The sequence below is a fragment of the Oryctolagus cuniculus genome, chromosome 14 (genome assembly GCF_964237555.1).
Source record: "Oryctolagus cuniculus chromosome 14, mOryCun1.1, whole genome shotgun sequence".
In the NCBI taxonomy this organism is placed as follows: Eukaryota; Metazoa; Chordata; class Mammalia; order Lagomorpha; family Leporidae; genus Oryctolagus; species Oryctolagus cuniculus.
Window position 1 is genome coordinate 72,880,924 of NC_091445.1, and position 27,541 is coordinate 72,908,464.

The window sequence follows — 27,541 nt, forward strand, 5'->3', positions numbered from 1 at the left end:
GAAAGTTTAGTCTTAAAGTTAAGAATTTAGTTACATTTATGAAGGAACTAAATGTTGCAGTAAATATTTGAATATGCAGGGGAAACCTATGGATAATAATATATATTTTTTGACAGGCAGAGTGCACAGTGAAAGAAAGAGAGAGAGAGAGAAAGGTCTTCCTTTTCTGTTGGTTCACCACCCAATGGCCGCTGCGGCTGGCACACTGCGCTGATCCGAAGCCAGGAGCCAGGTGCTTCTCCTGGTCTCTCATGTGGGTGCAGGGCCCAAGCACTTGGGCCATCCTCCACTGCCTTCCTGGGCCACAGCAGAGAGCTGGACTGGAAGAGGAGCAATGGAGACAGAATCTGGCGCCCCGAACCCGGGGTGCCGGTGCCACAGGTGGAGGATTAGCCTATTAAGCCGCGGTGCCAGCTAGATAGTAATATATAAGGTCATGTATTACATAGAAAATTTCATCATACAATAAGAAATATTAATTTTATCTATGGAAGAATTTAGAAAGGATGTAGATAGGATACACTCAAGAATAATTGACAAAAGGGCACCACAGCTTCAAGTTGACAACTTTGCCTAACACATTATCCTCTGATATCTAAGATGGACCACTACATATCCCAAAATTTTGCTGTAACTGAACATATCAATATTATGATTTACATTTAGAACAATGGATAATTAAGTTCTACTTTATCTCTGCATGTATTTCAGAGACAAAGGACAAGGACTGGGCTGACTGGTAATGTTTGCTCAAGAAAGTTTCAGCTTGTCTTAAAAAATAGATAGGTAGGGGAGAGGCACTGTGGCATAGCAGGTTACAGGTGTGGTTTCGAGACTCAGATGCTCCACTTCTGATTCTGCTCCCTGCTAATGTGTGTGAAAAGCAGTAGTAGATGGTCCAAGTGCTTGGGCCCCTGCACTCATGTGGGAAACCTGGAAGAAGTTCCTGGCTTCAACCTGGCCTATCCCCAAGTATTGTGACCATTTGGGAAGTGAACTAGTGGATAAAAGACCTCTCTCTCTCTCTCTCTCTCTCCCTCTCTCTCTCTCTTTCTGACTCTGGCTTTCAAATAGATAGAATAGAATAGAACAGCTAGATAAATAGGAATATAGAAAAAATATTTGGAACTTAAACTCCATGACAGGCAAAGGGGTCCACTAGAAACACTTTGGAAGGAAACCAAAAACAAACAAACAAAATCTGAAGCTTAAACATAGTTATCACATCAAGGAAAGAAGTTATACAGCATCTCATAAGGCAAACAAGATGAGTGAAGACTTAATTTTCACACCAGTGAAATTCCAATACATGTAGTGGATGATTTCACTGGGAAAAATTACAAATGATCCCACCAAGAGGAATGACACAATGTCATCAATTCAGAGTCAGTAAAAATGGGTAGAATATTGACTAGGAGTGAACGTTTCAGGAAATCATTAAAATCAGCTGATCCAGAAGTGTAATAGATTGCAGACAACCTTTATCACAAGGAACTTTTGGAATGATAAAAAGATACAACCTTGATGTGGGTATGGAGGAAATGTTTGTCCTAAAGACAATTGTGTAGTTCTTAGTCTAGTAAATCTACTGAAATGGTGCAACATTAAGAAAGAAAGGAAAATTTAAAAAGAAGTCATTGGTATCTTTATTAATTGATTGAACAAATATTTGAAGATTATCATTTATATTCTGTACAATTAGGCAGGCATCAAGAGGTCAGTGAAGAAAACAATATATGTTGTACTCATAATTTCTGGGAAATTATATGTTGTTGGAAACAATTCCAATATAGAATGGTGCACACAAAGCAGAAAGCAAGTCAAAGTTGGGGCAAGAGGAGACAGAGAATTTTTCACAGAGAAGGGTCTATTTGAGATGTGTAATAAAGATTTAATAGGGAATCAGCAAGCCAGAAAATCCAAAATGGATTTTAATGATCAGAGTACAATGTTAGAAGCCATGGGAAAACAAAGAGTAGTGAGTTCTCTGATTCTTGATTGGAAATTTTGTGAGGTTGTGTATGTGAGAGGGAGAAGATTACAGAAGATATTGGTGATAATGTAGACTTCAGATTCGCTTTGGACAAGGGGAACATGGCAAGTTTGTGACACAGAGCAATAACAGGATTATATTCATATTCTGGGTTGATTTTGAGAGTGAAAGTGTAAGGAAGTGCTTGGGAATTTGCTCTCTTTCAGAGAAGACAGGGCCCTCCTCTGAGGCTGATTGAGAATCTGAAGAAAAGGAAACAGATTCAGGAGCTGGGGAGGAGCTTGTTAACAGAAATGTGATGTGGGGAAGGGGGGCAGGTAGTGCGAGCGAGTGGGAGATTCCCAGGAAGACTTCAAGGTGTCTGGTTTGTGTGACATAAAGTGGTTGTGTCATTTACCAAGATATGGAAGATTGGAAGAGAAGCAGGTCTCAGGTGGAGGAGGGGTAGACAGTAAATTCATGTTGGTGTCTGTTAGAATGGAGTTGCCAATGACACTCTTCTTTAGGGGAGAAAATCCACAGATGGGACTTCTCTTACTCTTCGACATGATGGGATAAAGGTGGTTATCCAGTATTTTTCCTTGAATCTGTGGTGAGAATATGATTCATTTTGTTCATAACAGGGTTATCAGTGCAATTTAATTGTTCCAGGACATTTAATGTTTTGATTTAGATAAGGAAAATTTAGATTCTCAAACTAGCCTTGCATATTCCTAGACCATGGTTTGCACTTTTCTTGTTGTTTGAATTGAGCTGGTCATTTACAATTTCCTGTTGAAATAGTTCACGGGGAGGAGAGGTTAGCTGAACATTTTACATTCAGTATCTGGTTAATGTTGTCTTGCTTGGTGGGACTAGAAATATCCACAGATATGCAGCTCAAAGACAATGCTTGTATTACAGGTACCTTGATATTCAGGAAATAGATTTTTTTCTTATAATCCAATAGCCACAATCTAAATTAAACATCTGGCTTTTCCAATGTGTATTTCTGAATATTATGTTTCAATTTTTTATGAGCACATGAAGTAGTCTATAATCTATGTGGTGAGATTGCATCTAGAAAATTCTCTTCCTAAAGGCTTTACACATGACTATTTTTAAAGCATGAAATTATTTTAAGATTTCAACTTTTATTATGTAATACATGTATATGGTGTTTAATTTCCTATTTTCCAGATAGGAAAGGATTAAAATTTACATTATGATGTAATTGATTGAATAGCTGAAGGGGTAACATTCTCAGTTAACAGGTACCTGAAGGAACAAGGAGCTAAAGGGACAAAATTGAAGTATAAAACTATGCCTGCTAAAATATGAACTTTTTTTATCTTACCATTTCCATTATCTCAGTCCAAGTCTGTAGACTTTGTGTGTCTAAGTGCAAAGTGTTTAGGAAAAATAAAGAAACTACAAGGTTAGTGAGAAAAGGGTCAAAACTGGATGCCTGAAAATCCTATTTGTGAAACCAGTTACATAAACTATCAAAACCTCATATATGCTCTCTGATGATTCTCTAACTAGTGAGGAGCATGCACAGCATACCCTTGGAAACTTCTGCAAATGATGATGGAGATGATGACAAATAACTTTTGAGTAAATGCATAAAGACATGTTTCATAATATCTACATGTGCATTTTGAAAAAAAACAGAGTCCAATGAATAGCCTGGCTCTTTATTTATTTGTTTCAATGTGTGAGCAACAGAGGGAGAGATCTTTTATTCTGCTGGTTCACTCACACCTCACATGCCTGTAAGAGCTGGGGCTGAATTAGCCCAAAGCCAGGAGCCGGCAGGTTTACCCAGTTTTCCCACATAGGTGGCAGTGTCCAAGTACTAGAGCCATCATCTACTGCCTGCTAGGATACACATTAGCAGGATGCAGGATCAGCATTGAAGCAGTGACTCTAGACCAAGCATTCCAATGTTGCATGTAGGCCTCCCAAGCAGTAGCTTTAATCACTGTTATACTACATCTACCAGGAAAGCAGTTTTTAAAAATAGATAATTCATTTAGATATAAAAATTCACTGATAACAATCTTTGAGTGGAATAAGAAGGAAAAGGAAGGAAGGAACAAAAAAGCTCAGGAGAAGGAAGGAAAGTAGGAAGAGAGGAAGAGAAAAAGGGAAAACAATTTTTTTAATGAAATGACCTTTTTCTTTTGAGATCAATTCATTAAATCAGTTCAATTAATCAATTCATCAAATAAGTGATAGTAATTGAATTAAAATTATAGATTTGTATTGGGTCACTCTTTAATGAGGCTTTCTACCTATATTCATTTCTATCTTGTTTCTACTAGGCAGTTGTTATTGAAACAAGTGTGAAATAAGCAAATACATGCACATCTACAATAGCAAACAGGCCTTCCAGAATCTAATTAGACACAACTCTGCCCATCTGCTCTGCATTATCATGGGGCCTGCTCAAATGGAAGCTGTTTCCTTACTAAAAGGCAGAGAGATGCAAATTGAATTGAGCTGGACTTCCTCTCAGACACAGACCAGGGCATGAAGTCAAATCCTTGCTGTGAACTAACAAAGCACCACTGGGAAAAAGTGGGATGAGAGGGGATTTCTTTTTCTAAGGCCACATGTCTAGTACTTAGCAGAGGCCATAAGGGAGTGTTCATCCCATTGTTCAGTACAAGACAACATGAGTTGCCACAATATAAACCTTGTTCGCTATGCAAATTGTTGATTTTGGTACTTACTCCCTTGACAGATGCCCTTTTATTAGCTGTATGTCACGGCATGCTGAATTGCTTTTAACACAGATGAGACAAAACCTAGCAGTACCGACAAGAGAGTTTATTTCAAAAAGTTAGTACTTTGCATTTAGTGGTTAGTTACATACAAAGATGAATTAATGTCATTTGATAAAACTATAGCTCATTGGTATGCAACAATATTCAAAGCCTGTATTTTGTGATACTCCTCCTCAGTTTTAATCTAGTTTTGCTAATTTCATTATTAACAGGAATGAGTAATTGTATTTTCAGAAAGATTGAAAGAAATCTTTGTCTTTAAAAAGTTGTGGATTTCAAGTAGCTAAAAAGCTAAAATATTGTGTTAAAAGTTCTACATTCTGATCGTGAAAATAGGCTTGAAGTGACATTTTTCTACATATGATGAATTTGTGCCATTTTTTCAGTAAAAGCTATTTTCTTGCACAAATGGATGCATTTTATCTGAGATTCCATTCATACTCATTTTTTAAAATGTTTATCTCTTTGTAGAAATGCACTCTAATAAGGATCCAGTCTTCCAAGCTTCAATAGGAGCAAAAAATTAGGTTTTATGTTAAATTTAAAGGTTTTTCCTGTATTTTTCTTGATAAAATGTTACATTCTATCAAAAGAATACTACATACAGCTGGTAAAATCTTAACAACTGGAGACCTATGGTGACAGATTCAATGTTTCTTGTACTTTCAGGGAGAGGTAAGCCTGAGTAGGCAGGAAATGTCCCATGTTTCAGACCTTCCCAGCTGCTTCTGTGTTCTCCTCTGAAGATTCCCCTGCTTTCTCAGTCAGTTAATCCCACTCATGTGCTCCTAGGAAGGAGCCAGATAAACAGTTCTGTATTGCAATGGTCATTAATAGGCTTTCAGGTGTTATTTCTGTTATACTTTGCCTAAAAGACTACAATTAAACTTTGTACGGACTGGAATTGTTTTCAAATGGACAGGAGATGTAGCTTAGTATTGAAACATTACACACATAACAGTATCCATAGCACATGATGGGTGTCAATGAGTGATGATAAAGTCCCTATAAGCCTAGTACTTACTGTACCCATTGCCATGACTGCCTTCTGATGAAATTTAGACTCTTCTGTCCTTACTGTGGTATCTGGAAGACCAGCCATAAACATCAGATGAAAGTGGTTGTTTAAGCTCCAAAAGGGGTAAATCCATTGGTCTGGCCTGAAAGTCCAGGGGAACTTTCCTGTATAGGTAGATTGAGTGAAGCACACACCAAGTAGTGTGTTGTTCCAACAGTCCATTTTGCTCATATGGCTTTGTTTGGCCCCAACACATTTTGTGTGAGTCTCTATAATGTGTTTTCTGTGACCTGAATGCCTGTGGCCAACACTGCCTTTTGAACATCCCATTGGTTTGGGCTTTGCCATTCATACAATGATGGTCAATGTGGAATGCTTGCCTTTAATTTTCCCCGCAACTGTTACTTTCTCAGTGTCCCTTTGATATCACAAGTACAACAGTATCATCTGATTTCCTGGCTTTGCTTTTCTTCTTCCTCTTCCTGCTCCTTCTCCTTCTTGTTCCTTTTATCATTGGCCATTATTGTTTCCTTTTTTCCCTTTGTTATTCAGTATGCAAACTTGTATCTCATTACTGTGTGTGTGTGTGTGTTTGTGTGTGTGTATAGATCTATGGATTCATCTGACTAGATTTATCTCCAAAGCTATCTGTTTTCTAAAAATGTTTCTCTGCTAGCTTTATGTCCAGGACAGAGTGCACTTTCTGAGTCTTTGTTGCTGGCTCCACTATTAAACAAAAGTCATCCTAACAACTACTACATGTTTAATTTTGGCATGACAAAAATGGTACTTGCAGTGAATCCTAGGAATGAAATTCTATTTGCAGGGTTAAAAAGGTGACAGATAGCTGTAGGTGAACATTGCAGAGGAGCCTGGGTCTTCACACTGAAATACCCTAACACTGTAGAAAGTAAATTTCAAACTATGCTCATGGGATCATCCATTGGCAAAAGATAATGTTGATAATTTTTTAAATGGTATACCAAGCAATTTAACCTGATCCAGAGACTCTTATTAATAACTATATTTTTATACCAGAAGGCTTACAGAGACATACTCATTTACAAAAAATGATTAAAAAGTTAGTTTTGTTCTTAGAATGTTTTAATTACCTAAATTTTAATTTGCTTACTGTACATATTCAAGTAATATATAATGGCTATCACCCTCAACTTATCTTAATTATATGGTATGATAAGATTATAAATATGTTGTTAACAGATATACTGCTTCAAATCTGGGAAATCCTTGAATAATGATTGGAACAGGAAAAGAGATAGAAAAATGACTCTTGAGGAAGGTGATTGAAAGGGAGACACACATATTTCACACACGATTTATTCCATCTTTTGCAAAAGAAGCTGCATAAGACAGGGATCTAAAACTCATGCATCTCATGGGGCCAGTCCTGTGATACAAAAGAACACAACTGGCTGAGTGTCGGTGAGCTGTGGAGATGGTCAGCACTGGAGAGCATGTAGCCTGCTATTCAAATCCATGTGTTTGCGGCCATCATTTTATATTTCCCAAGAAACTAGGAAGCCAGATTGTTAGTGAAATCTTTCAAATAGCATTTCAAATGGTTTAAACTCCTTAAACTCCTTGCCCCTACATGCCAAACATCTGTAGTCCACATTTTAGGCTGTGGCTATCTGTTTATAATATCAGATGAAAGTTTATGGAGCTTATTTCATATTTACCCAAACTATAATTCTTGTAGAGAAAAGTATCTACTTCCAATAAGGTATGAGTTTGTGTTAATTTTGATCTGATTGATGCTAGTGTATAATAATCAGTATCTACTTGTTGAATGAATACTGAAAATGCCTTTTAAAAAATATTTATTTTATTTATTTGAAAGGCAGAGGTACTGAGATAGAGGAAGAGACAGAGGAAAAAGATGTCCTCCATCTACTGGCTTACTCCCCAATGGCTACAACAGCCGGATCTAGGCCAATCCAAAGCCAGGTGCCAGGAGCTTCTTTTGGGTCTCTCGTGTGGGTGCAAGAGCCTAAGCACGTGGGCCATCTTCCAGTGCTTTCCCAGGCACATTAATAGGGGGCTCTCTTGGAAGTGGAGCAGCCAGGACCTGAATCAGCGCCTATATGAGATGCAGGTGCTAGAGGCAGCTTAACCCACTATGCCACAGTGCTGGCCTTGAAAGTTGCCTTTTAAAGTATAGTCATACCTTCCTTCTTACATGTTTATAGTCCATATATCATGCTATTGTAGTCAATCATTATAATGGGATTATGAATATAAGCACCTTACAAATAATACTGAAACTTATATATGTTTAATTATTTAAAACAAGCACAAATTAAATTTGTTATCTCTGTATGTTAGAAATTCTCAGCCTTGGGGCACTAGTAATTTATATTTATCAAATTTTAGTGGTGGTAAAATATTCTATGATCTGCAATTTTTAATTTATTCACATTGTCATTTTTATACACATAAGTCATTTGTGCATTCATTTTATTTAAGGCATTACTTCTTTTGCTTGTCAGAGTTGAGTAATGCAAAGGAAAAGATGATATAGGATATCTTGGGGCAATATTACAAACTCTGCCTTACAGCTTTAGTGTTCCCTAAGACTGGAGATTCTTATGTTCGTTAATATTGAATTTTCAAAATAGATTTAAATGAAGTATTCAAATTTGCATTTGTTAGTAAAAATTGAATAACTGGGTATAATATGTTATAAAAAGCTTTTTAGTTGCTATTAATTTGCTGTTATTTTGGATGGGGAGAGTTTGTATTACTGTAATCATTAAATTTGCTGTGAAAGCATAAATTAGAGAGAAAGGTTTAAATGTCACATTTTTTGTTGGTGTTCATAATATATGAACTTAATATTCATATGGATTTGATTGATTCCTCTTTAAGATTTAAGGTTTTTTTTTTTCAGATATCTGCATACAAAATGTGCTTATACTATGTAAAGATGGTGTTGGCTCAAGCATAATCTGCCTGCAATCTCAAACAGATCTTAAAGGACTAGTTACTAGGGCTTGCCCATGAAGTAGAATGCCTTGCCGCGTCTTTGATGCCAGACACAGGCTGCATCTGGACTTGGGAAACTCCTTGATTTTAGAGATGTTCACTGCCACGGATAGAACACTTAAGAAATATTTCCCTCTTCCTTACCTCGCTAGAGTAGGTGCAGGTTATGACAGCTATAGTTGAAGGGCAGCACTGGTACTGAACTCTTCACAACTTTGCCAGAAAGCCACATTTTGTGGCAGAGGCATTAAACAGCCTTAACCACAACTTGATCCTACCCAATCCATAGGATTCTCTGCCATCTGATTGTATTCATTTATATTTGTGTGTATTATGAAGTCTGTCTTTTTAAGATTTATTCAGTTATTTGAAAGGCAGAATTACGGGATGGGAGAGAGAGAGAGAGGAAAAGAGAATGGGGTGGGGGGTGAGAGAGGCTCCCCAGATGGCCCCAATGGCCAGTGCTCAACCAGGACGAAGTCAGGAGCCGAGAGCTTCCTCTGGGTCTCTCCCATGGGTGGCAGGGCCCCAAACATGAGGGCCATCTTTCACTGCTTTTCCCTGGCCCATTAGCAGGGAACTGGATCAGAAGTGGAATAGCTGGGTCGTGAACTGGCACCCTTATGGGATGCTGGCATTGTAGGCGGTGGCTCGATTCACTACACCACAAAGCCAGACCCTGTATTATTAGATTTTGATCAGCCTGCACAAGTTGTGGTAGAACAATGTTGGTGACGCATCTTACAAAAGTAAGTGAGAAATTTTGATGAAAGAAGAATAGACAGAAAATGATAGCCAAAGATTGGGTGCATATGAAGAATGTTTAGCCTAAAATTAATTTTAATACTTTAGGCTACAATTATGATCAATTAATGAGACTAGAAGAAAATGAGAATGAAGACAGTGGAAGACTTATCAGTCCACACAAATGATGATCATAGAGCCACAGGGCCCCTTCTGATAGCTGTGAGTGTTGCTGCAAAAGTGAAACAAAATTTTTGGTTGACTATCCATTAGGGCACCGTTTTTATATTGCATTAAATATCAGATAGTTAATAACATTTTTCTGCTTTGGTGACTTTGTTAGAGAGATACATTAGCCAGAAAAAATAAGATGTAGAAAAAGTAATAGTGAGTTGTTTACGGCAAAAACAAATCTCAGATTAAGGAAGACATCTAAGAAGGTGACAGCTATTTCTCCCCTTTGGAGTGCAGTTAGATTAACTGAACAATTTCTTTACACATGCTTACTAAGTGAAAAAAAATAAGATTTTTGATATTTTTATGAAAGCATATTTTATTTTCAAGGAAATATGTAATGGCAACTTATTTTCCTTAAAATAATTAAATACCTTCATTTCAGCAAGGTTCGTGAAAGAGGCAAATCTAAAACCAAATTATCACTGTGTAAGAATCATAAATACAAATGTCAGACTTGTGTTTCTGATCATTCTCTTTATACTCCCTAGAGTGCCATTGATTACTCCAGCACTTTGATATCGAAGTGTTTGAAGATATTATTTTGCACATTAAAGTCACTATATTCTCAGATAAACAGTGACCTATACAGACCAGGGATCAAGGATCCTTCATATTTGTAACTCACCCTGCTCTACATTAGGATACAATAATACAAAAAAAAAAGGCCATCGGTTTTTAAACAAATATAGCAATCAGTCAAAGCTGTAATGCTATGCTCTAACAAAATAAGTTTCAACATTTCACTAAGAGTCAAAGGGAGCACATAAACAAGTCTAGTACCTGCTAACACTAACCGATGGAATATATAAAGGGGAGAGTGATCCAACATGGGAAGTGAGATACTCAGCAGACTCATAGAATGGCAGATGTCCTAAATAGCACTCTGGCCTCAGAATCAGCCCTAAAGGCATTCGGATCTGGCTGAAAAGCCCATGAGAGTATTTCAGGCATGGAAAGCCAAGACACTCTGGCAAAAGATCTCTGCGAGTGAGATCCCAGTGGAAAGAACAGGTCTTCAAAGAAGGAGGTACCTTTCTCTGAAGGGAAGAGAGAACCTCCACTTTGACTATGACCTTGTCTAAACAAGATAAGAATCGGAGAACTCAGAGGGCTTCCATAGCCTTGGAAACTCATGACTAGAGCATAGGGAGACTACTGATGCCATAGACAGGAGTGTCAATTGGTAAAGTCAACAACAGGAGTCACTGTGCACTTACTCCTCATGTGGGATCTCTGTACTTAATGTGCTGTGTATTGAGATTTAATGCTATAACGAGTACTCAAACAATATATTTCACTTTGTGTTTCTATGGGGGTGCAAACTGTTGAAATCTTTACTTAATGTATACTAAACTGATCTTCTGTAAAAAAAAAAAAAAAAAAAAAGAAATTATCAACTCCCAACTTGACTCTCACTGGGATTAAACATGACAATAGGTCTGATCTGATTTCATCATCATTTAAAAAAATCATCTATTATTTTTCACTTTATGTTTCTGTGTGGGAGCAAACTGTTGAAATCCTTACTTAATGTATACTAAGCTGATCTTCTGTATATTAAGATAATCGAAAATGAATCTTGATGTGAATGGAAAGGGAGAGGGAGTGGGAAAGGGGAGGGTAGTGGGTGGGAGGGACGGTATGTGGGGGAAGCCATTGTAATCCATAAGTCGTACTTTGAAAATTTATATTCATTAAATAAAAGTTAAAAAAAAAAGCTGTAATGCTATGCTCTAACAAAATAAGTTTCAACATTTCACTAATACCTGGATGAACTAAGGATGGTAGTTAAATCTTCAACATACATCAAAGGTCAATCGAGAATGGTGCTCAATTTCCAAGACGTTAAACTCCCCCTACCCCAGCACTGTAGTGCCAATCAGGAAATATCCCAGAATGCAAGTGAATGAGAGATGATATTTAGAAAGAATCATGAATTTATTTGAAAGTAAGAATGTAATTAACAACATTTTCTGGGACCCTTTCAATGGCATACTCCTAAAAGGAAATAAATTAAGAAGGAAATCATCTCTGTGATGGACACCACTGTTTTCTTTATTTTTTTATTTTAATTTATTTGTAAAACAGAGAGACAGACACAGGGAGAAAGATTTTATATCTACTGGTTCACTCCCCAAATGTCCACAACAGCCAGGGCTGGGCCAGGCCAAAGCCAGGAGCTTGGAACTCCATCTAGGTCTCCACATGGATGCCAGGGATCCACGTACTTGGGCCATCATCTACTGCTTTCCCAGGTGCATTATCAGAGAGCTAAGTCAGAAACAGAGCAACCAGGATATGAACTGGTTTCCAGATATGGCATACCAGTGATGCAGGCCATGCTTAACCAGCCCCCATTCTTAGAAATTCTCAATGAATATGGAAATATGTGAAAGCCCTATAGTAGCCATGTAGCTTGACAAATATCTAAGGGCTGGCGCTGTGGCACAATGGGTTAAATCCCTGGCCTGAAGCACCAGCATCCCATATGGGTGCCAGTTCTAGTCCCCAGCTGCTCCTCTTCCTAACCAGCTCTCTGTTATGGCCTGGGAAAGCAGTAGAAGATAGCCCAAGTCCTTGGACCCCTGTACCCACATGGGAGACCCAGAAGAAGCTCCTGGCTCCTGGCTTCAGATCGGCACAACTCCAGCCGTTGTGGCCATCTGGGAAGTGAGATATCTCTCTCTCTCTCTCTCTCTCTCTCTCTCTAACTCTGTCTTTCAAATAAATAAAATAAATCTTAAAAAAAGAAAGAAAAAGAAAAATACTTAACCAGCATGTATATTTGTTGTATTTCAATTCTAATCATCTCAACTTAGTTCTGAAACTTAATATCTATATTTTTCAGTTAAACCTCAAATGTTCTAATATTGAACTGGAAAATACCATGCGCTAGAACATTCTCAAAACTTCTGGGAAATTAAGGCTGCTGCTTTTGTATAGAGAGGCCCAAACTTCACCCAAAGGAAAGGAAGAATGAAAGAAATTTCCCCCTCCATATGACGAAAGCATTTTAGCAGTTTCAGATAACTTTAGGGCTCAAGTGTGTACTTCTATGGTATATTTTGTCTACATGTGCATTACATTTCTTTCCTGCCCTAGAAGGGAAGAGTTAAACAGAGTATATGATTTAATATCACTTATCCTCTGTTTTAAGTTTAAATCTTATTAATGCTACCAGCCAGGTGATGCTAAGTTGTGTGAACTATGAAAAAGATGCTAACACAGTGAAGATTGTACATATCTGTTGTAAGAAACTACTGACTTCCTTCCACTCTGAGTCCACAAAGTCACTGAGGTTGAGGCGGAGCCACAGTATGGAAACTCACATCAGCAATGCCACTTCTCTACTCGGAAGTGAAACACGTCACTTGCACACACATTTATTTGCTGCAGTAAGTCACACCACACACAACATCAGGGAGCAGTCAGGCATAGGTGCCTCTTCTATTCAAAAGATAAGTGTGTAATATGAACTGAAGAATAGTAGCATCACACTAATCATACCGAGGAGACTCAATTCAAAATAATTATTTAAGTAGAATAATAGATTTGTTAAAGACAAAAAAAAATAGCAGGGGTGGGCAGGAGACTGAAGATTGTGGATGAGCCATGTTGCATTTGTTGGGAAGAAGGACCTTAAAATCTTTACATTACATACTATGAGAAAATTTTACAACAGAAATCAAATGTCACAGCACGGAAAATATTCAGTCAATGTTCTCTCTTTTAGGCATTTTGATTACGTTTGTCTTTCCTCATAAAATATAGTTTTTCAAACTTTCCACTGAGAAATATTTTTTGTTACTGATGCATTTTGTTTTGATAGTTTGGCTTTATAAAACCTTCTCAATGGGTGGGAAAGATATGGCAGAGTCACATATAGTCCATGAAATCATTTAAAATTTCTGCCTTAAAAATATGTCAAGGGCGATCACATTTTACAGGTTCTCATTTACTCTCCTGAAAGTGTTACCAATCAATGTTCAGCAAAGAGCAGTTTCTAATACACAGTACATGAGTGATTTGAGAAGGATGATGGAGATGTTATACTAATACAGCTAAGCCTATTTAACTAATGACAAGAAGATAAGGACCAAAGAAGGTCTTGTTTAGTATGGCAAAGAAAGGTGGAATCACTAAAGTTGAGCTCATTAAGAGCCCAGAAAGTGTTCTGAGGAGGTTTGCTCTTTTGTTGGAGTTGTGAACTTTCAGAGACAGAATTCTTGGTGTTAATTTAGGCAAGCGGAACATCCCAAGCCTAGAGGTTGGTTTGACCCATATTCTGGGGGAAGATTGCCACCTACTGGAAGGCTAACACCACTCCCTCTGGCCCTACGTGGAAACACTTCCTTTTTAAAAATAACTTATTTTGAAAATAAAGCCCCACTGTGTCTACAGAATCTTCCCACATTTATTTCAACAGAAGCTCCTAGATGTGAAATTATTTTAGTTATCCTCCAGGAGAGCCAGACATGAGCTGCCTCAACTCTTGGCTATCACTAATCTCTGTCTCATAGCTCTTTGGAGTACAATGGAGGGAATTCTGGTTTTTGAGATATCAAATACACATCAGCTGATATCCTCAATAAAACCCAACTAGGATGTTGTATATGTAATACATAACTGTTCTAAAAGGAAAAACATGTAATATATTTAAAACATAATCTGGCTACCTGCAGCATGAAGCAGTTCTACTGTCTATAAAATATTCATTTTTGAAATATTTTGTGGGCCATATATTAAATCCATGTCAGTAAGAAGAGTAATTCGATTTAAAATTCATCCATCTGATCATTAAAGGTGTTGATGATTTTCTGGACAAAATGTAGATAGCACAAGTTATACATTTCCGTTTAGTTGTCACAATATGGCCTTTCAAAAAACAAGCAAGAGATTTCAACTATCTTTCAGATATGAAAGAAGGGTGGCTTGATACTAGTTATAACTCCACAACCAAATTAAAGACAAAAGTGTTTTAAATATTAGTGTTAATATAACCTGTTGGTGTTCAAGTACATCAGTAAAAGAAAACACAAAGTAAATAATTATTAAAGGAGCAAAAGCAGGAAGAATGCCAACCAGAGGCATAAATATACAATGAAAGAGGTGAAGGAGAAGAGAAAATGCAATAAAATCAAGGGATTAAAGTTAAATATTAGAAATGAAGGTTTAAAGCTGAGACAATAGCTATACAAGAGTACTGTGATATGGTAGGAATAGAAGACAAATGTTAAAACTTTGGAATCACATAGATCAGGGATCATCAGAAGTGTGGACTGGGTAGAGCTTCTTAGCTTAGCCAATGACTAGCTTCAACTGCTACAAGTCAGAAATAACAGTTCCCTCATCATTTTTGTTTTTATTAAATTATCAACCATAACGCTTAGTGAAGAGTTAAAATAAAAGGGACAGTAAAAGAAGTTAAAAAATAATTTAAGAACATATACCAGAATTAAAATATTAATATACAATATGCAATTAATAACAATGAAAGGAGAAGCCAGACCTTGGTGAGAAAACTTATGCAGTAATAAAAGCAGCACTGGTATAATATGATACCTAGCTTATCAGAGGAAGTTAAAATATGCAACCAACATTTGCAATTGGCCAAATCACATTGTTACGAATTTATCTATTCTCATAACTTTTTACATATAAGAGAATCATTTCCAATTTTCACATATAAATTTTCAGAACACTTTGTACCACATTTCGACTTTTCAATGATTTTCTGCATGTTTCCATTTGAATATTTCACCTACGTATACAAATCAAAATGTCCATCAAATAACTTTATTCTCTTTGTTGTCAAATTTGATGCTTCTCTCTGACTGTTTTGTTCTTCATTAGTAACTTCACCGTTTTCCCAGAACAGAGGTTTCTTAACTCAGTACTTTTTCTTTCTCTAATATTACCCTCAAACTTGGGGTATTGTTTGTGGAAGTAGTGGTTATTACAATGATGAAAGGTAGGATGTATATATAGTACTTTAGAATTTACATTCTGCTTATGTTAAACAATGATTAAGTCTTGCTCCCAAAGATTTTCTTCTGCATTCATCTCCTCAATATCCTCTCAAAAATTTTTTCCATAAAACTAAAGTCTATATTTCTTAACAGATTATGAGGCAGGCCATGATTTTGCACAACTTGTTCTTAAGATGATTTTGTTTGTATTTTCCACATAGCCTCTTCTTGATTGTTTATTCCAACATGACTTGTTAATGTCTTTGTCTCTGCACATCAAAACCTGTTTAGACTTCAAGATCCTGATCTACAGCTTCTCTTTGATCTCTTAGCTAATAAGAGGCTGGCCAGACCAGATGTTGGCAGGTGCCAGTCTGTTAGACTACCAGAATATCGTTGGAATAACTGGAATCTGTTTTTGACCAAATTGACACATCACACATCTATGTAGCCTCAATCACTGATCTTGATTCAAATTCAGTGGTTGTGTGTGTGTGTGTGTGTGTGTGTGTGTGAAAATCATTTAATTACTACTTTCAGACCATATAACACATATCTTATCTCTGCTTACTTGAAATCAGTCAGGGCTGGCATTGTTGTGTAGTGGGTTCAGGTGCCGCCTGTGATACCAGCATCATATAAGGACTCGGTTTGAATCCCAGCTATTTCACTTCCAAACCAGCTCCCTACTAATGTGCCTGGGAAAGCAGCAGAGGATGTTCCAAGTGCTTACTTCCCTGCACCCACCTGGGAGACTTGAATTGAAGCTCCTGGCTCTTGGCTTTGGCTGGTGCAGCCTCAGCTGTTGTGGCCATTCGTGGAGTGAACCAATGGATGGAAATCTCTCTGTCTCTGCACTGGCCCCTCTTTCTCTAACCCTGAGTTTCAAATAAATATATAAATCTTAAGAAAAAAGAATTAGTCACTTATTTTATTGTTTCCATCTACTTATCTAGTTAAGGGTGGGATTTTTGAAACTAGAAATAAAAAGATAATAGAGGCCACAGATAATCGCAAGAGAGTTTCTTTTTTTAAAAAAAAATCAGAATAATGATTCTTCATTGTCCAATGGAAAAAACTGATAAGTAAATTTATTTCTACATAAAATATTTATTAACACAAAAATTTGCTCATATTAACTAAATAAATACTGAACAAACAGTAAAGCAATGTTGTGGGATGGCTTTAAATTTATTAGCCTACTCAGTCCTCCAAATGTTTAGATTCCTCTGAATTTAGGTAATTTGAACAGGTTTGTCTCCCTAAGTCCAAAGGAGGCAGATCTTGTATCTTAGACAAGTTTGTTCTAGCATAAAAATATGAACAGCTGGGAGAACTAGAAGTCAAGAAACACACTCTCTGTGTTAGTTCCTGAAATAGTGCCTAGTACAAACTGATATTTTGTCTTAACGTTTGACATATGTGATATAGTTTAAATGATTTGTAAAAACTTAAAAAGATAACAACTTGAATTTTTTTATTATATTGTAATTAATGGCATGAAATACTTGGGAATTCACACACACACATTATGAGATTTAAAGACAGAAATAAACAGTCTGTTTATCCAATAAGAATGACCGTGTCCATAAATGCAAGTGTTAAAAAGCAAAGATACAGTCTGAGCCGCTGTATGAGTTTTCTAGTATTTTTTTCCTGAATTTTAGGTGTATAAAAACCATGTCTCAGCTGCTACCTTTCAACAATTTTATTCTGAGGCAATAAATAATTCAATGTGCTAATTTGACAGATGACTCTCCAGGAGCCTCCTACCATTACTAGCATCATTAGGCCATAATATGCATGACTAGGATGGGCCATTCAGCAAATGTCCTTCACTTGTTTACCCCTAAAGAGCTGTACTCTGCACAATTAACTAATGAAGCATTATGAGCCTTTTTTTTCCTTCCCTGCTATTTCAATATATCAATGCAGAGAGTCTGAGGGAAAATATATCCTGTTTCCTTTTGCTAAATAAGTATTTACGAGATGGTTAAGACTGCACTGTGGCTCCGAGATGAATGAGGGGAAAATAATAAGATGGTCAAAATGGATCGTCATTATTATTACTTCCTTTCCTTTCCATGATTTGGGAAGAAAATGCAAAAGCAATTTGGTGTCGAAATGCAAAAAAACAAAATAACAACAACAACAAAAATCCCAAAAGACAAAAACCACAAAATCTCCAAAAATCAGTGCTAAAATGTTCTAGTTAGAAAATGTTTTTCATTGATTCTATTTGAATAAAAGGCAGACACACACACACACACACAGAGAGAGAGAGAGAGAGAGAGAGAGAGAGAGAGAGTCTCCTATTTGATGGTTCACTACCCAAATGCCCACAACAGGAACTACTGGAACCATCACCTGCTGTCTCCTCAGAACTCCGTTCTAACTCAGGAAGCTGAGTCAGAGGAAGAGCAGACCTTGAACCCAGGCACTCCAATAAGGGATGCAGACCTCTCAGGCACCATTTAACCACCAAGCTAAGTGCCCACCAGTGCTATTTAATACTTTAATATCCACTGGTTATTAGGAATTTGTATACTGTCACCATCATTTTAGGTAATTTAATGTCACCTGAAAACTTGCTTACATATAAATTTTCCTAGATTCTTATTGAAGTTTAAATTTTAATTTTAGCCTAAAAATCCTAAAGTAATAGAGTGAACGTGAGTTTGAGTGTGTATGGATTTTCTCTAACTGTCCACATCAACAAAGCATATTCCTAGAGAGATTCATATAAAGTCACTATGACCTGCCTACATGGTCCCATCTCTCAGAACTGTGTTAAGCAAAGAAAGAAACATTAGTGGACTTGGCTGCTGTTATTCTTCATTAAACATGTGACTTCCATTCTGGCATGTTGTTGGAAGAAGATGGCCTAAAAAAGGACATAGTTTTAGGAATCTCTTTCATGCACTTGTACACTATGATTAGAGATTCTTACTCCACCCCTCACCATTCCTGGCATTGTTTTGTGGTATAGGTTTAAGGGTATAGGATGCTCAAAGCATGGCAATTCAGAAAATTGGGAGGGTCATAGGATTAGAGAAGTTGCATTTTTCTATCCAGGGTTCCCCTATATCCTCAGTGATGTTGAGGTCACAGCCACTTACAGCCATTCTTCTTAGATGCGAAACTATTTTTTTTTTTTACAATTGACCTCACAGTGTCAACAATAATTATTATAATGCCTCTCTTCACACACATGAAATTGCAAATAATCAAGACCATCATTATGATATGAGTAATTAAATAACTGTGATTTATTAATCTAACTCCTTTATGTCTATTATGTGTATGGGGAAAATGGTATAAAGCATTCTTGGTTTCAACCATGAACTTAGGGTTTCTCAAAATAATTACTTCTATAACATATATTCTTCTACACACTATCCCTCTTGAACAACCTATTCATTTCTTCTTTCAGTAGAATAAACTTTAGACATTCTAACTCAGTAATGTATAAATTTAGAAGTAACTCAAACACGTTTTAATGCAAATCTCTCCATTGGCCTTACGGTAGCCTGGTAAACTACAGATGCAGGAAAAGTCCCATGATATTTCTGTCATTTTGTATTTAATAACATGAATACTATTTCACTTTTCAAATAATTGCTGTTCTACTACACATGTAAATGAAATAATATTGGATGGAGCATGGAAACATTTTTCAAAGTGCAGCTAAAAATGAAAAAGACAAACACCAAAAAGCATTGATTTCTTTGCTTTAATATTGGAAAGGAGGCCATGCATTATGCTTATGAAATATCCCAGCCATGAAAATCTGAGGGACGCTGATAGGAAATAGGAGCATTTCCAGCTAACAGTGCTAGAAGAATTTCACTCATTTTTCTTAGGAAATAATAAAACTTGAATTTTTATACAAATAGCCTCCCTCTTTCATATGAGACCTTCCATGCCAGGCTTACTGAGACTTGTTAAATGTGATGAGAAATTGCTTCTGTGTTTTAAATATGTACAGTCTTATATATACAGATTAGTTTTATATATACAGATTAAGTAATTTGATTCATATATTCTATAAAGAGAACAAAATAGGAAATATCCTTGAGTAGTAATAGAATGTTTAAGAAATATATAAACAAGCAAACTATTTTAAATGGTGATCATTTTTCAAAAGGGTTAAATAACAAAAATAGTGGGGGTAATAATATTGCAGCTTATAATTAAGAAAATTTCCCATTTAATTTTAGGATTTTGACATTCAAAATGCTCCGAATATCCCTAACGAAACTGATCATCACTAGTAAATATCCATATAAGAATTTGTTTTAAAAAATGATTTCCATTCTAAAATATTTATATACAAAAAATAAAATACTCAGTGATTCAATAATTATGATTACTAAAATAAATCCATATTATCCATGTAAGTTTATCTATAATTAACAGAATTTAACAAAAAATATCTAACATTTTATTTGATATATAATGAAATGTGCTCCTGGATTTTGCAAGAAAAAGACTTAAAAAGGTACATGTGGTATTTTCCTACAGTTTTGCTCATTCTTATGAGTAATTTCATCTTTTTTTTAATGTGATGTTGCTAAAAATTCAATAGCGTACCATTAAAAAAATCATACCTATACTAAATGCATCCCAGAAAGGCACACTCCCATACATGTGCCACTTAACTGTGGGCTCACAGTTCATCGAACACATTTCTGTTTATTTTGATATCTTTTGTTAAAGAAATCCACAGTAACAATGATGACCAGACAAAGCAAGGGAAAAAAAAAAACATTTATCCATTCATGGGTAATTGAATTCCCTCATATTTCATAAACAGACTGCCTATCTGTTGCATTGTGTTGTATTTAAAAACTTTCTTTAAAATGCTTTTCCTTATAAGATGGGGAATTATAATAATGTTTAAGAACTCAAGGTCAAAACATTTTTAAGTTAGTTTATTTGATGGATGCATTGCTGAGAGAAGAGACACACTTCCTTTTTCTTTACCCTCTCTCCTACAAATTGCCTTTAGACTGGATGTTTATTGCCCAATGTAAAGAACAAAACGGGGAGGTAATTAAGCCTAGAATTGCCTGCTGGTGCTTATGACAGTCACGCCATGGCCTGAGCCTAGAAGCTGCCCAAACCTGCAAAGAGCGAGCCTTAGTTCTGAAACAAAGCCAAGCTCCAAGACATCATTACTGTTAATTACCTGAGAAACACAAAGGACTTGGTGTAGGTGGCAAAACACCAAACTTGGTGTGACAGCTGATGCTGTAAAAGACAGTTGGCCTTATTTTGTCTCATTGAGCATTGTACTGTGAGATGATCCAACCTTCACAAATAATTCAAGTAATTATACTCCAACAACAGTGTTCATACGCTCTGCACTCTGTATTGTGCCCCAATAACAACAAACAACCTGTCCTCTGGAAACAGGTGGCATCTGCTAAATGTCAAAGAGAAAAGAGACATGCTCTCAAATAGTCATTCATTAATTTATAAGCCAAAGGACAAAGTACATGAAGGCAGGTGAAAACTATAGAGGCACATTGCAGTTATAGATACCTTAATAAATAAATATGAATTTTAAAAAACATGAGATATGTCTTACAAAGTAACCACAGCTTTTGTTAGCTACCTGGAGATACAATAGCAACAAGTATTTTCACAAGAATGGAGGTGTATATAAGGGTAATTAAAACAGTTAATGGGAAATGGAATTAGAAGATATTCATGTTGGTATAAAAATTTAAAATCCATGCATATGGGAGTCCTCAAAAAGTTCATGAAAAATGCGTATTATGAAAAACTAGGCATGGTTAGCAAAGTTTTCACATCCCAATGAGCTTATCTTTATATATATATATATATATTTTTTTTTTTTGACAGGCAGAGTGGACAGTGAGAGAGAGAGAGACAGAGAGAAAGGTCTTCCTTTGCCCTTGGTTCACCCTCCAATGGCTGCCGCGCCTGGCACGCTGCGGCCGGCGCACCACGCTGATCCAAAGCCAGGAGTCAGGTGCTTCTCCTGGTCTCCCATGCAGGGCCCAAGAACTTGGGCCATCCTCCACTGCACTCCCTGGCCACAGCAGAGAGCTGGCCTGGAAGAGGGGCAACCGGGACAGAATCTGGTGCCCCGACTGGGACTAGAACCTGGTGTGCTGGCGCCGCAAGGCGGAGGATTAGCCTATTGAGCCGCGGTGCCGGCCTGAGCTTATCTTTTAATTCCATTTTGCATGAACTTTTAGAAGTTGTATATTACATAATTATATAAGTTTATTAATAAATATAAGTGGCTGGTGCCATGGCAAAAAGGAAGACCTTTCTCTCTGTCTCTCTCTCTCACTGTCTACTCTGCCTGTCAAAAAGAAAATTTAAAAAAATAAGTTGTATATTACATATTTATATAAATACAAGGGGTTTCCAAAAAGTTCACAGAAAATGAATACTGTGAAAAACTATTCATGGATTGCAAAAATTTTGCACACAAATAAACTGATATTTTAATTCCATTTTACTACAAGTTTTTGATGTACCCATCCATATCTATATGTGTATCTATATATATTATTTTGGTTTTCTTCATCCTTTTTATTTCTATTTTCATTGATTGATTAAATATGAAAACTAATGAAATTGTTAAATAAAGTAGGGGTGACAGACATGATAAATTCAAGGTCAGAGAATATTGTACCATATAAGCCCAATGTCCATGTCACCGCACACCAGAGTTGATTGAGTGGATTTGGTGATCTAGGGAAGCTGATTTAGATGTAATGGCACTCTCAGACAGACCTGGTTTGTTCTATGTCAGCTGGGTATTCTTAGGTGAATTAAAGTTCTTAAATCCAGCTTTTTTTAATTCAAAATTAAGTGAATACATTACTGCTAGCATGATTTTTAGTACTAACAGGTATAGTATGTATATGGACACAGCATATTGCATAATATATAGTATTTTGATAACCAGCTTGGAATAATTCATTCACTTTTGAGAAACTGATTGTTTGAGGCAATTAAGAAATACATAGAGGCTTGCATCATAGCTAATTTGGTAAATATGTTTGGCCAAGTAAGTCATTCTCCACCAGTAGAAGCACTATCACACAAGGTAAGACTACCAAAAAGCTCCCAGTCTTCCAATCTTCACTATTGTAGCAATTTCTCATATTTCAGAATAATACAGAGGCTAAAGCATTGTATTTTGATGTCAGAATGGCTGAGGCTTGAATCTTGGCTTTGTGGTTTTCTACTTCTGTGAGCCTAGAAAAGTGGCTTAAGCTTCTTAACTCATGCTTTTGCGGCTCAAAACATGAGGAGTATTTAATCAGCCATTTTATTTATTTTTATTCAGTTATTTTATTGGAAAAGCAGAGAGACAGAGAAAGATTTTCCATATGCTTCATTCTTCAAATGCCTGCTATAGCTGGGGCTATGGCAGACCAAAGCCAGGAGCCCCAAACTCAATCTAGATGTCTCATGTGGATAGCAGGTACCCAAAGGCTTGAGCCATCACCTACTGCCACTCAGGGTGTGCATTAGCAGGAAACTGGAAACAGGAGTGGAATCTGGACTCAAATCCAGGCACTCTGACATGGGATGTGCGCTTCCCCACTGGTGTCTTAAATACTTCGCCAAACACCAACCCTAGGGCTAACCACTTCAGGACATGAACTACCTATGTTTGAATCACAACTATGCAATTTACTAAGTTATTTATTATATCTCTGATTTAGTATCTTCATCTACAAAATGTGGATAATGGGTCTGGCATTGTGGCACAGCAGATTAAGCCACCACTTGCAATACTGGCATTCTATATCAGAGCACCTGTTTGAATCCCAGTTGCTCTGCTTCCAATCCAGCTGCCTGCTAATGCCCCTGGGAAAACAGAGGAAGATGGCCCATGTACTTGGGCCCCCACCACGCACATGAGAGGCCTGGATGGAGTTTCAGGTGCCTGGCTTCAGCTTGGCCCTACTCCAACCATTGCAACTATTTGGGTAGTCAACCAATGGATGGAAGAGTTTCTCTCTCTCTCTTGCTCTTTCTCTGTGTGTGTGTTAGTGTGTGTGTGAGTATGTGTGTTGGCCTCTCTCTCTGTCATTCTACCTTTCAAATAAATAAAATCTTAACATAAATCTTAAAATATATAAAATGGAAAGAATTATTATTGTTACTTCATAGGATTATTGTGAGGACTGAGTCTCTCTAGATATGAGAGGAATTCAAAATGATTATGAAAAATGCAAATTCTGAAAAAATTATGCATGAACTTTAAAATTCCTTTCTGTGGGGAGCAACTCAGACTAGACTAAGTTACTGGAATTAAGACTTATTCTATGCATCTGCTCTCCCACAATATGGCGCTGGGAGAGGAGTAAAAACAACTTTTACACAGCTGCCTCCAGTTCAACCAGTAACCTGCAGGAGCTGATCCTGCTCCTGATTGGAGGAGAGCAGCGTACTCGGCGTGTGGGTAGCAGAGTTGGGATTGGTGGAAGAGGACTATAAAGGAGGAGAGAGACAAAATGCACCAGGAACACCTGAGGAACACCTGAGCAGCCCCCGAGAGAGCCGGCCGGCGGTGTGCCGCTCCCCCGCGGAAGTGGGGAAAGTGGCAGGGGGAACCGCCCTTCCACGGAGGTGGAAGGGTCGGTAGCCAACCCGGGAAGAACCAGCAGCAAACCCGGGAAGGGCCGAGCAGACAAAAGAACAGCGCAGGGTCCTGTGTCGGTCCTCCGCGAAGAGGGGGAGCAACACTTTCCACTGCAATAAACCTTTCTTTTAATTCCATTTTCCCATGAATTTTTCAAGACACTTAGCATAGCCCTTAGAATGGTGCCTGATGCATAATAAGTCCTCTGTTATGATTTTCTTCTATTGCCTCTCTTTCTGAGACTTTTGAGATCTTTTAAATTGAAAAACTTACCTATCTGTGATATTAAATATTATTATAATAATCACTACCAGCACACAGATACCATCATCATCATGTCCCACAGCTTCCTCATACTTACTAGACAATTCCCTGTATGACCACTACAATAATATGACAGTCTCCTTGTGTGTTCTGTCCTTTGGTTCACCTTATTTTATATGAAGTACTATCAAAGCCACCTGAAAGTAACTCACTATTGCCACTGCTACCGTAAGATTCAAGAGTCGCTAAAGCTTCCCTTTCTTGTGGAATCCCAGCAGAAATAGAGGAAAGATATCCTCTGTAATTCTCTGTAATATCTTGTCACATGAAGCAAGGACACTTCTCCTGCCTTGAAACTCTTCAGAAATTGGCTCATAACTCTCAATTCCCTTTGCACCCACCCAATGCAGAGCCCCAGTCTGAAGGAAATCACACTCATGGTCATCCTTTTCATTGTCATGATCTTGTTCTTTACATGATCCAGAGCTTTGATGACGCTAAATACACGGGGGGAAATAGAACCATCATTAGTGCTAATTATGGTTCATGTAGACCAACAGAATCTATCTCTTTGATTTTATATGAATTTATAGAAGTTAACCAAACTGAAGTTGCGTATTTGCATCTCAGAGACTGATATTTTTCTGAAGATCCATAGCCTCTGGTTGTAAAACCCTGCTCTTTTGTTACACAAATTTCTTGCTTACCTGTCATAGTAAAAAGATTAGTCTGACACAGCATTCTATTCACTACTATCTCTTGAATAGTAAAGTTTCCTGAGTTCTTCATGACCGCCAATAATTTACATAAATAACAAGAGCAATGAAGTGCACACATTGGAGTTCTAGGGTACTAAAAACAGCATTACATTTAGCTTGGTTAGTAAGCATCATGAATAAAATCCACCAAGAAATAATGAAAGTAACAACACATAAATTGTGTGATTCTGAATAAAAATAGTAATCCTTCAGTTTCAAATTCTAAATTATACATATTTCAAAGTGATCTCAATCACTTGCTCAAGAAGAATCAAAAATTTTAAACTTTAAGTCAGTTAAAATCATAAATTTTAAGTCAGTTATTTAAAATTTCTGAATTTTCTTCTAGTAACCCTTATTTATTATTCAAAGAAGGGTATTTTGTATGTGGATTCAATCATCTTTTTATTATTGCATATTGATTAAATCCTTTATTGTGAAAAATTTTTGCTTCTGGATATATTTATGGTTGTATATATGCATAAATGTATGTATTTATAATATTTAATATCTATGATATATTTCAACAAAACATTGGCCAAAAAACATTGATAAGACATTGTAAATATGAATAAAAATGGCCATAATATCAGCATTTGTTTACACTAACATGTCATAAAAATGACCTGAATAAATTATTTTCAAATGGTAAAATTGAAGCTGTTCTTTATGTAATATAAATGAACTTTCAATTATTATTGAAGTTTTATAATATAAACTGCATAAGATATAAATTTGAAATAGAACAATGTAGATCTTACAGAGTGTCTATTGGATTGAGGTAGATAATTCTGAGTGATCACATCCAGCTCGGCAACCTTGAGAAGTGCTAAACAAGACAAAGACATTCCTTGTTTCCTAATGTCATCTCAAAGACATTTTCATTACTGAAATGCAGAGTTACTGTCATTTTCTTCTTTGTTTCTCTTTCTTTGTAGTTTACTAAAGCTGTCCAAAACTCACTATGCCTTAAGGGAAATTTTATAGTATTTGTAATAATCAACCACTTTGACTCATGGAGTAAAAATTTATAAATATTGCATTTTTAAAACCCTTTTGCTGAACTTTGATAAAGATGTCAAAAGCAAAGAAAACCAAATGTATAATTTAAAATTAGCCATGTGTAAGAATCATCCAAACTACAGTTCTAAATTTCAAATATTTTAATGGTTTTATTAACCTAATGAATATAATCAAGATGGCAGACTTTTCATATGCTAGCCAAGTTATTTATGCTGGCTCATCAAATATTTACTGCTGTTTTGGTTATGTGCCTCATTCTATTTGTGTTAAATGACCTTTAGTCTGTACTCTAAAGCAATAAAGTGAATGTTTCCTCTCCTATTGATTTGGAAAGGCCTATTTCACACTAATAAAATCAGAAAACCAGTTTAATAAAATACTTTGCTTTACCAATGGCCATAGGTGAACTGGAGACTTGACAATGCTGGAAGAGGTCAGCCGAAAGGACAGAGGTCAGATCTGCAGTAAATCAACTTCCAGGAACAAATCACTGGACACCATAAAAATCAAAAGTGGTTCTTTAAGAGACCAACTTGACCCTCCTTAACCAGAAAATAACATCTGACCCAGTAGTGAAATTCATCACAACATTTCAATTAAAACTTGGCAGGTACACTAACAATATACTGTTCTTCTACAGTTGACCTTGTTAAAGGAAAAACAGAAATGAAGGGGAAAATGGATATTCTTGCATTATATTGCAAAATAAATAGGATCTATATAATAAAATTTTCTCAAGCTTGTGATGTTGTCTGGAAACTAGATTATATGTTGTGTGTGTGTAAAATATAACTTTGCATCATCTGTTTCCTGCTTAGTTATTTCAGATATATCTTCTTTATAACATTAAAAAGCAGCCTATTAATATGATCAGTTAAGAAATAACCTGAACAGTGTTTTATTTTACATAGAAGTTGGTAATTTTAGCTGGCAGGCCAAGTAAGCACATTCTTATGTATATCCCTTAAAATATGTATTTATTTATTTATTTAAAAGGTAGAGCAACAAAAAAGAGACATACAGAGAGATCTTCCATACCCTCCTCAAATTGTATAATTTAATTATAAAGTCTTATATATCACAGAAGTCATAAATATGATCTGTAGTTTTTTCAAAA

The 27,541-nt window shown here is 36.5% G+C and overlaps 1 pseudogene; it reads left to right on the plus strand.

The window, feature by feature from the left end:
• Positions 1 to 8,812: 8,812 nt before the first annotated feature.
• Positions 8,813 to 27,541, plus strand: part of LOC100341947 (nucleolin-like) — a 56,743-nt pseudogene continuing 38,014 nt past the window's right edge.